The 10,631-nt window shown below is 43.3% G+C and overlaps 1 long non-coding RNA gene across 1 annotated transcript; it reads right to left on the reverse strand.

Moving 5' to 3' along the window:
- Nucleotides 1–6,521: 6,521 nt before the first annotated feature.
- On the reverse strand, nt 6,522–8,881 carry LOC309529846. The gene is made up of 2 exons (XR_014218506.1): nt 7,922–8,881; nt 6,522–7,848 (listed from the first exon to the last, which is right to left on the reverse strand). It is a non-coding gene; the product is annotated as an uncharacterized lncRNA (long non-coding RNA).
- Nucleotides 8,882–10,631: the final 1,750 nt, after the last annotated feature.

The following is a 10,631-nucleotide window of genomic DNA, read 5'->3' on the forward strand; positions in this document are numbered from 1 at the left end:
AGTTTCAGGTTAAGAATGGACCTCCAGAACAAATTAAGTTCTTAACCCGAGGTACCACTGTACTGTGATTTCTTTATTCCCGCCAAATGGCTTAATGTACATCATAGTACATTAAACAAATATTACAGGGTGTTGTTGCTGTTTTTTAATAGCAACAGCTGGTTTGTGTCGCATGTGAAAGTGAACTGGTATGCTTGGTCTTTTTTTGGTCTCTGTCACACAGAGTTCTTTCTCCTGGCGTACAGTTCCATGGTTTAGCTCTGCATGATAATATGACAGGCCAGAGCCTCTCACTAGGAAGAGTTGCTAATGTATGCGTCCATCATCAGTACTGTCATTAATTCATTCCTGAGCAAAACTGATGGAGAAATGTGTGTGACATCAAAATTCCATTTACAGGATGGAACGTTAAGAATATTTCATTGTGATTATCTGATACTTAAGCAGAAACACATTTTGTAAAAAGCCGAGTACAAGGCTCAAGCATTCATTATAAGGAAGAGCCTTGCACTTGCATTTTTACACAGGCAGGCCCACCATTCCCTTCCTATGATTGCATGTTGTATGTACAGTGTTCAAGTGCTGTGAATGCCAAAATGAAATATTGGCTCAAAGAACTTCTGTGCATTGGAAATGGGAGCAACAAACAAACAAAACCAATATATCTCTAGAGCTCAGAAGGATTCCAAGGGCAGTTCAACCAAAATTAAAGAAAGACAAATGACAAATTCATGCAGAACATTGGATCAGCTTTTTAAAAGGGCAGTGCTTTTTGCTTCTGCTTTTTACAAAATTATTCCTCTGTTTACTTTTGGCCCACCTTATGAAATGTCCGTGCATGTTCTTCCAAGTGCAGGTGTCTATACTGTTGCTTAACATGACATAAGAGTTTGGATTTGATATCCCGCTTTATCACTACCCAAAGGAGTCTCAAAGCGGCTCACATTCTCCTTTCCCTTCCTCCCCCACAACAAACACTCTGTGAGGTGAGTGGGGCTGAGAGACTTCAGAGAAGTGTGACTAGACCAAGGTCACCCAGCAGCTGCATGTGGAGGAGTGGGGAGGCGAACCCGGTTCCCCAGATTACAAGTCTACCACTCTTAACCACTACACCACACTGGCTCTCTTGTACAACATAAGCTTGTTGTTCAACAGCAAGTAACACCAGCATTACTTGTCAAGCACATACCAGGTGCCTGGAGACAGCCAGGTCATGCATCCCTAGCTGTGGGTAGAGAAGGAAGGAGCGCATAGAGGAAATGCCGTGGGGCATCTGTAGCAGCCCAACTGGATGCCTCTCTCTGCCCCAGCTGCAAGAAAGCAATTTATTAAATAATTAAATTTATATATCACCCTTCATCCGAAGAGCTCAGGGGACTTCACAAGATGAAGATGTCAGGAAATCTCGCCTCTCAGGAGAAACTGGCCACTCTCCAGGCACTCGGCTTGATCTCCTGTGTTGACCTCCCTGTCTGCATTCCCGAGCAGGATCCAGGCTAGGTCACGATCGGCGATCCTCCTCAAGCGTGAGAAGAACACACCACTCTTCCCTGCCCCCAGGCAGGGGAAAGAAATAGACAGAAATGTATTTACATGCCTCTATTTCTGTCTTTGCAGCGTTACAGAGAAACACGTCTGCTCTCTTCAAACTCCAACAGCAGAGAGACAAACTCCACCTCCTGTACTTCCTGTACAGGTCAAATTACACTCTGAGCTAAATCCGGTGCTCAGCACTGTGAATAGACTGTCCCTCTGTTCCCACGGTACAGTCCAAACATTCCCATCATGTTTTGCTTTCCAGCTAGCTGCAGCTCGCTGCCGCATTGCATCCATATCGTAACAGAAAATACATGATAAAAGCACAAAAACTGTGAGAACAAAAACAAAACAAGACAATAACCCCATCTGCCACAAACACATTTAAAGGGCCATAGGATATTAATTAGCCAAAGGCCTGGTTGAAGAGGAACATGTTCGCCTGGCACCTAAAGGTGTGTAATGAAGGCACCAGATGAACCTCCCTGTGCCAACCTCTGGACCTTTCATGAAGGAGGCACACGAAGAAGGGCACCAGATGATGATTGCAGAGCCTGGATTGGCTTATATGGGGAGAGGTGGTCCTTGAGGTATTGCAGTCCTGAGCTGTTTAAGGCTTTATAGGTCAGAACCAGCACTTTGAACTGGGCCCGGAAATTAACTGGCAGTCAGTGCAGTTGGGCCAGGATCTCTCTCTACAGCCACAGCAGGCGCTGTAACTCTCCTGAGGCAGACAGATGCAAACAACAATATACTAAGTGCTGCTCTATCTGATGGAACCATTTGGGGAAGTAAACTTTGCCACAAGGCTGGTGGCAGCAGTGGCTACAGCTCTGGCAAATATGGAACAAGGGCTCGCATCTGAAATGTACCGGTATAAAGTTGGCATACTCCTAATGGAACATGAGGGCCAAGAAAGAAATCATACACTTTTCAATATAGTGTATACACTTGCCAGCCGATAAGATACCAAAGAAGAACCTGGAGCACTTCTGGAAAATGTGCCCAAACCAGTGCCTTCTTTCTAAAAAAATGTTTAGGGGTACTCTCAGGAAAACCACCATTTTGTAGTTCAAATCGGGGGAAACAAATACAGAAAATGGACAAAAGTGCAAAGATTCACAAAATGTTTAGGGGTATGTGTACCCCTATGTCCCTCCAGAAAAAAGCACTGGCCACGAACTTCACATCTAAATGAAAGAGAACCATTTCACAATGAATAGGAGGTTGCTGGTCTTTCACCAAGTCCAATAAGTGGCACTTTTGTAAGAAAAAATAAGCCTCACATAGATGTAGCACAGCCCTGCTTTAAACTAAAAATAAAACAAAAAATCAAGCTCTACGGGGAAGAGTGAGATAAAAGGATAGATGATCGAGATGTCAGAAAGTTATATCGGCTTAAGGGAATACATTAATTTTCAAGAGATACGGGGGAATTGGGAAGATGGGCTGAGCTTACCTATGGATATATGTTATCGCTAACAATGTTGGAAAAGAAATTCTCATAAGGGAGAGTTGCAGGAGGCTTTTGTGAATTTGAATTCTGTGGGAAATAATGCAACTCTATCAAGAGATTTCACAATCCATTTCTTTCTTTTCTGCTTAGTTGACCTGATGAAAAAGGGAACGACCAATAGTTTCCCGAGTTCTCAGCTCTTCTCCCCCTGCCCCTTCATTTAAACATATATTTATTTAAATCTTATGTCAGGGAGCTGTTCAGTGGTATGTCGTATAGAAAGACACAGAGAAGAAAAGCTACAGTTTTCCCCTTGATCCTATGCCAGGGAAAGCACTTTTTTTGAGAAAGTGTGTAAAAACGTGATTTAGATTTAGGCTCTTGTAAAATCTGGGTGCTTGTACAAGAAGGCATCTTTCAATTCATGCATGGCTTACTTAGATGTGTTCACAAATTCACAGAAAAATATATTGGGGGCATACCTAAACAGTTCAATTTTAAAACTTGTATAAGTGTTGTGGCTTCTTATGAAGATTGTTTGACCATGCCCGATTGGTAATGAACAGATTCAGAATATCACTTGGGGAAAGCAATTATTAATATTATTGTAATAGAAATAACTAACTCTGAAGCAGCCGTTTTAGAAACTCATAAGTCTTTGGTGTTCTCTCTGTTTCTTCTCCCGGTAACCTAGTGAAAATATTTCAGGCAAATCCCCCATTCTCCAAAAGAAGGTTTTAGAAAAAAAGTTATGGACATGTTTGGATAGACAGGCAGCAGATAAATATTCAAACTTCTAGATGATTATTGGAATGGAACCTCTGAAGATTCCTAAGGTTGCACAAATAGTGTTATGGTCCACTAAATAGATCTAGAATCGTATGGAAGTCTGTACTGCATAAGTTATAAAGGACTTGATCCAAAGGTTATGCCAGCTAATTCAGACTTCTGGTGAAATAATGAAGCATTGGGTCAGGTACTAACAGTAAGCATGGATACACATGAGGAATTTCTCATCTCTGCCTCATGGACCACAAAGATTGACTCTTTTCTATCTAAGCTCCTATCAAGACTTCACATTAAACTCTTGCTCTTTCTAACCTTCAGTGGAATTTTGGAGTGCATACATTTCTGAGAGTCTGACTGTATGAAGCTGGGTTGCTAATCCCCAGTGGCGACCAGTTATGAGCAATAACCCCAAATCCTGCGGCTGAATTTTGTGAATCTGAATTTTGTGTCTTTGTGGTGATTGCCAAATTAAAACAAAACCAACTCCACCAAAACATTTCAGTCGATACGTATGCACAATTCAGGGGAAGTTTTGGACGCCTATATTCCTTTGAAATAATCAGGGTTTAAACATCTTGCCAGGCTCTTACAACCTGTTCATTTCAATGAGACAAATACACATACCAGACTGTTCTCTATCTGATTTTTTTTTTAAAGTTTACTTCAAAGCTCTCCATTGTGGGGCTAATGTTTATCACTTACTGTATCACCTTGGGTATTAAGCACCATCACAATATCTTTCCATCTCCAACATTCCTAGTCCGGTGGATCAGATCATTTATCACAATGATTTGGAGTTATGCAGCAATTCTGTGTAGAAACTCAAATCCTAAGAAATACAGTCAGCTTTGCATAGTGGATGGATGGATGATGATGATGATGACTACTTTTTGCATGTTTACAAGGAACACAACTCTACCTCTCTGAAGAGACATTTCCCTCTCTGCTTTAATCTTCTTTCATCAGATCTTCTTGCAGATGAAGGAACTGCAATTGCCCACTTTGCACAACTTCAAAGCCCTTTTCCCCCTGAGCCTCTACTATGGCAAGATACATAGGTTATTTTTTTTATTTAAAAAAGACATATATTAATGAGGGAGAGACAGCGACAGAGGAGAAACCACACAGAAAACAGATCAAGACATTACCAAATCATGAGATTAGGTAACAGCAGGAGTGTAACTACGCCTGACTTGGTTCAAATTTTTCTATTATCCTAAGATCTGTAGTAAGGAATTTCAGCAAATTTGCACGTCGCAAGCTGTTCAGCCTAATGTTAAAAACATTTCAAGTGTCCTCAGGTTTCATTAATCTGAAGATGGTGGTTGATCAGTTAACACATTCTTTATGAATGCACCCAGAGACCCTGATGCAACGCCAGTGACATAGTAGACATATTAATCAGTGTTAGCATTAATAATATGTGCACAAGCAATCAGATTTCAAATCCACGTGGCTCAATTGAAATAGGAGCATTTCCCCCAAAGCAAAATATTATGGTTTATCACTGGGAAAATGCAATTTCCTCCAGAGAGAAGGAAATGTTTGGTAGTACAACATCTGCACTACTTTAAAGAATTAGGATCCTTTGCAACATGTTAGTAGGTGCTATGCTTTCTGTACACTAAAAAAACAAAAACAAAGCGTGTTCTCCATAGAAGAGAGTACGTGTTGCGGTTGGGGGAACAAGCCACCCTGCTGTTACTGGGCAGATTTTGGGAGGAACCCAAGCCTTTAAGTGATTAAATTGGGTTGCTGGGGAGTTTTGATTGTTGCCAATTTGGAGGAGGGGTCAGAGTCTTTAAATACAGGACGCCCAACGTTGGGCGTCCTCTTGGCCATTTTACATCGGATTACCCGCCCTCCCTCCCTTTAATGGGGGGGGGGGTTCTTGATCGCTTGACCTTGCTATGCCTGTCATGGGGTCGTCTGCCTTGGAGCGGGGGCCTGGTAGGAATTTTGCCATCTGGCTGATGCCATTTGGTTTTTGCCTACTGCGTAGCAAATCGTCACAACTTGTAAGGTTGGCGGTTAGGCATTGGTTAAAATTGGTTCTTGGAGGGGTAAGTGCCATCCCCTCAAAATGGTGCGGAAAGGGAATTCCGTTAAAGGAATCTGGGGGCTTGCCATTCTTTTCGTCCTTGTCCCTGGCATCGGACTTGGGCCGTGCAAGCCCCACCGGAACATGAGGGTGAGAAGTGAGGGACTGATACCCAGCTTCATTTTCTCACCCAATACTTGTTTCCCACGCTGGCTTCCATTGGTGTCCGGAAGGCCAGCTCTGTCCCTGAGGGCAAGGACAGATAGTCATAACCAATGCCTAAGCAACCACTCACATTTTTTGTATTTTGAATAAAGTTGTGGCCAAAATTATGCCAAAAACCTTAAACAAAAATTGATGTTTGAAGTGTGAATTTTTTGGGGGGTGGCATTGTGGGACTCAACACGCAAACACCAAGTGCCAGGAAAGAGCGACCACAGCTTTGGATTTAATGACTCAACAGCTGCAATAGGTGCAGGTTACCAGAAACAAGCCCACTGCCAGTGGTGGAAAGAAGCCTCTTCCTTTGTGACCGGCATGGAAACCAAGCTAGTCCACTGGAGGAAAGGCGATTTTTAAAGTTGCTGGCTGGCTGCAGGGAACAGGCACCTTGGATACACAAACTACTAGTCCTTTAGTGACGAGGGCAGTATTGATGAGGGCCTGCTCGTCACAAAATAAATCAGTCTCACACCAGGATGCTTTTTTGTAAAGGGTCTAACAGCTTCAGGAGAGAGAGAGAAAAAAGGCCCCTCTGGAGCTGCAGCCCAACATTTTTATTAAGAACAGTACAACAGTGTATCAACCATTATGCAAGACAAACACCATATATGGGGATCACCCCATTATCAAGCCATACAATAAGAACCAATCACCTTCCTTGCATGAGGCGATCACGCGCTCATCATGCCTAACACAGCCTGCAGTATCAAAAGGTCAAACTATAGTAAATTTCCATCCTGGCATCCATCTTGTCATGTAGGTACAAACAACCATTTTCCTACATGCCCTCTTTTCTTATTTGTTTTATGAAAAGTAAAAAACAAAATTTAACAAAACCTAATCAGAATCATTTGTTTCATTTCCTAAACGCTGATATCTTGCAATATAAATTCCTCTTGTGACTCCAGTAGTAGGTCTTGGACGATACCACCATGTACTACATTGAGCAAACAAAGAGGGTAGGCATTGAATGCAGCAGCACAACACAATGAATCCTGCAACAAGCAAAATTACAATTAGTAAAATTTTTCTTAACCATACTCTATTAGGCAACCAGGAAGACAACCATTCCCATGGATCAAAACCTTCGGGAGGATTCAAAGGATTGTGGGTTATCATTTGTTCCATATAATCAATAGTAGCAGAAATATTGGCCGATTGATCAGATACATACATACAACAATGGGAATGAATTAAAGCACAAACTCCACCTTTGGAAGCAAGGATTACATCTAAAGCATAACGATTTTCAAGAGTCACATCTCTCATTTCTGACATTTCTTTGTTAATTAATTTTAAAGCCAAGATAGTAGAATTAAACAAGGCTTCAGTCCAATTAGCCAATTTGTGCAAATCACGGTAATTCATGCCTGCACCTAAAGAGGGCAGGAGAGATCTAGAGACGGCTGTCCCTGTATATCGAGAGATAGGTGATCGCACTTCCCTTTTGTTACGCAAACGAACCGCTGGGAGCTTGTCCAATTTATAGACCAAGGGTATGACTATTCCTAAAGTGCACGTTCCAGAAAAGGCAAAGGGGATATCTTTGTAGGCTCTAGTACCACAAAATAACCATAAATCAGATTGAAGCAAACATGTAGATTTGCTGCTTTTCTTCATCCAATCAAACCAAACATAAAAATCTCTACACATAGCCTGTTGTTCATAAGTCATGTTGGTCGTGACATTATTAACTAAAACTTTTGGCCTACCACTCATAGTGGTAACATTAAGAAAACAAGAAGATCCATTAACATACTCATAGGTCCAATTGCAATATGGATAATGACCTAAAAACTTACTACTATTATGGTTGAAAAGAAAACAATAAGATGCCATTTCTACAAGTGACAAAAACACAGGGGGTGAACTAGTACGATTATCTTTCATATTATTACTAATCTTATATGAAGCATTTACAGGAATACCATGCAATAATATGCCAGATCTTTTTGATTGAGGAGGAATATGCATACACACCCAACATTCGGAAAGATTAAGTATAGAAGCAAAATGATTTATGTCCCTAACATACGTATTGTTGGTCCAAATCTGATGATAAAGTTCAGGTCTCTGGGTCTTCTGCAAAAGAGCAGCACGACGAAAGCGGTGCTTCACAATGTCCACAGAGGGATGATTGGTAGTCATGGTGACTTCCCAGGGGTAAGGAGGGCCAATGCGGTAGGGACGAAGATGACCTTTCAACGTGCCAGGAAACACTGGAACAGCTGCGGAAGGTGACTCTGTCCAGGGCGCATCAATATGGCGATGTCTCCAGCTGCGATGTGGATTGAAGTCAGGTGGGAGGTCATCACTGGCAGACAGTGTAAAATACGGTTTCAAGGTGTTGGTGTCTCCTTGGGCGAGGACGAGGCAACAGAAGAGCGCCAAGGTCGAACGCACCGAGCTGGAACCCATCGTGTTTCTCCGTCCACGTCAATGGCAGCGAATCCGCGACCCCAGGAAATCAAGGAAGTTGGACCCTTCCACTGTGGATCTGGAAGCAACCTGTAAGACACTAAAGGGCGTTGCAATACTTCTTCCTTCCTGAAATGAAGTTCAGCAGGGGTAAAATTCTTATTGTGAGGGTACAACAGATGATTTAAGGTAAACAACACTTGATGCACAATATTAGGTATTTCAGAAGCAGTAGCCGAGCGGCCTCCCAATTGCTTGTTGAGAAGGGTCTTAAAAGTCAAGTGGGCACGCTCGACGATTGCTTGTCCTGTAGAATTGAATGGAATACCATGAGTCAACCTTATGTCCCACAAAGAACAAAAATCAGAAAAGGCCTGAGAAATATATGCAGGACCGTTGTCAGTTTTTAAAGTATGGGGTTTTCCCATAACAGCAAAACAACGCATTAAATGTAACTGTGCCATGGAAAGAGAAGGGATCCTGTCCACCATACATCTGCGGAGATGGTTGTTCACGGTTGTTAGAGCAGAAAACCGTGGAGACAGAGTGGAGGTGGGCAGGTCCAAGTGACTCTTTATCCAATTCCTGTCTGCTGGTTTTGTTGATGCTGCTGATTTTGTTGTTGTTGATGATTTTGTTGAGGCGCGGCGGAGCGGCACTGGTTGGCCCAGTGGAAACCCTTCTTACAAATAGGGCACTTTGTGCTAGGGCGACGTTGCTGCGTGGTGGATCTGCACTGCGCACGAAAATGTCCCATTTTTCCGCAACCAAAACAAGTTTTGTCCTTGGCAGGATTCTGGGATACTGTAGAGGATAGAGCAGCGGCTAAAAGACGAGCCTTGTGTGTTTCAGTGCCCACTGATTGGCAGGCTTTAAGCATGTCCGCAATGGCAATATTTGGTGTTGTCATCAAAGGGCGCAGCGCTTGCTTACAGTCCTCATTTGCATTATCAAACGCGAGCTGGCGGACGATCACTTCTTGGGCTGCCACGTCCTGAACTTGCCGCTTGAGGGTGTTATACAAACGATCGACAAATTGTCCATAGGGCTCTGCAGGGCCTTGTCGGACGCTGCCCCAACGGCCATCACGCTTGGTCTTTTCATCAGGCACGGCGGACAGGGCCTCCTGAGCAGCAGCAGTAGTGGCTTCCCAATACATGGGATCAAGGGCTAGCTGCTGGGCGATGGTAAAAAAATTGCCTTCGCCAGTTAAGCCATTGAGAACATCTGAATGAGTTAACATAACTGGAGCTAGGGGAGCAGCGGCAGCGCCGGCAGCAGCAATCGCGGCTTGATGGGCGGCCTGAGCAGCATTGTTGAGATTATTACGAATGCCGTCGACGCGACGTTGGCAAGCCCAGTGCCAGGCTTGTACAAACAAAATCATTTGATGAGGTTGCATAACAGTACGTGTCAACAATTTAATATCTTCTGGTATCAGATTCTGTTGAAACAGAGTGCCAAACAATCCAAGAGTGTATGGAGAATGTAGGCCATTGTCCCGAACAGAAGAGTAAAGTTCTTTTATGAATCTCAAATCAAACTGCTCGTGCCGGGCTGGGCCTCCCCCCGGGGCGCCAGGAACAATCACAGGAAAAAGATTTGGGGTGGCAGAATCAAAAGGCAGCAGCGGAGCAGCGGCACGGAGAGATTCTTGAAAAGGAGTGGTAGAGGGCTGTGCAGAAAGCGAAGAAGGTGGTGGAGGTAGCGGTGGGACAGGAGGAGCCGAAGGGGAATGAGTCAGCGTTGCAGAAGGTACATAGACCGGAGGAGTCGAAGAAGGCAACGTGGGAGACAAAGACGAAGGAGGAGCCAGGAAGAGAGGTGGAACAGGCGATGTGGCAGCCAGGAGGATATTTGCAGGAGTTAAACTCGACATAGCTTTGTAGACTTTACACCAGGCATTCAAAATTTTTACATCAATTTGAGAATGGTTGTGGAAAAAATGTCCTATTTTTTCCCAGTCTTTTAAATCCAAAGTGCCATCCTGAGGATACCAGGGGCAATGAGTGTCCAGAGCTTGTATAAGTGCCTTAAGATCAGCATCCAGGACAACAAGGTTGTTATTGGCCAGGAGAAATTTAAGTTCATCAAAAAACTTCTTTTGTGGCGCTGAAAGAGACTGCCCCATGATAGCAAGAGTAGTGGAAGAAAAAAAAATCACAGGGA

This window comes from Podarcis vaucheri (genome assembly GCF_965113315.1).
Source record: "Podarcis vaucheri genome assembly, chromosome: 3".
Lineage (NCBI taxonomy): Eukaryota > Metazoa > Chordata > Lepidosauria > Squamata > Lacertidae > Podarcis > Podarcis vaucheri.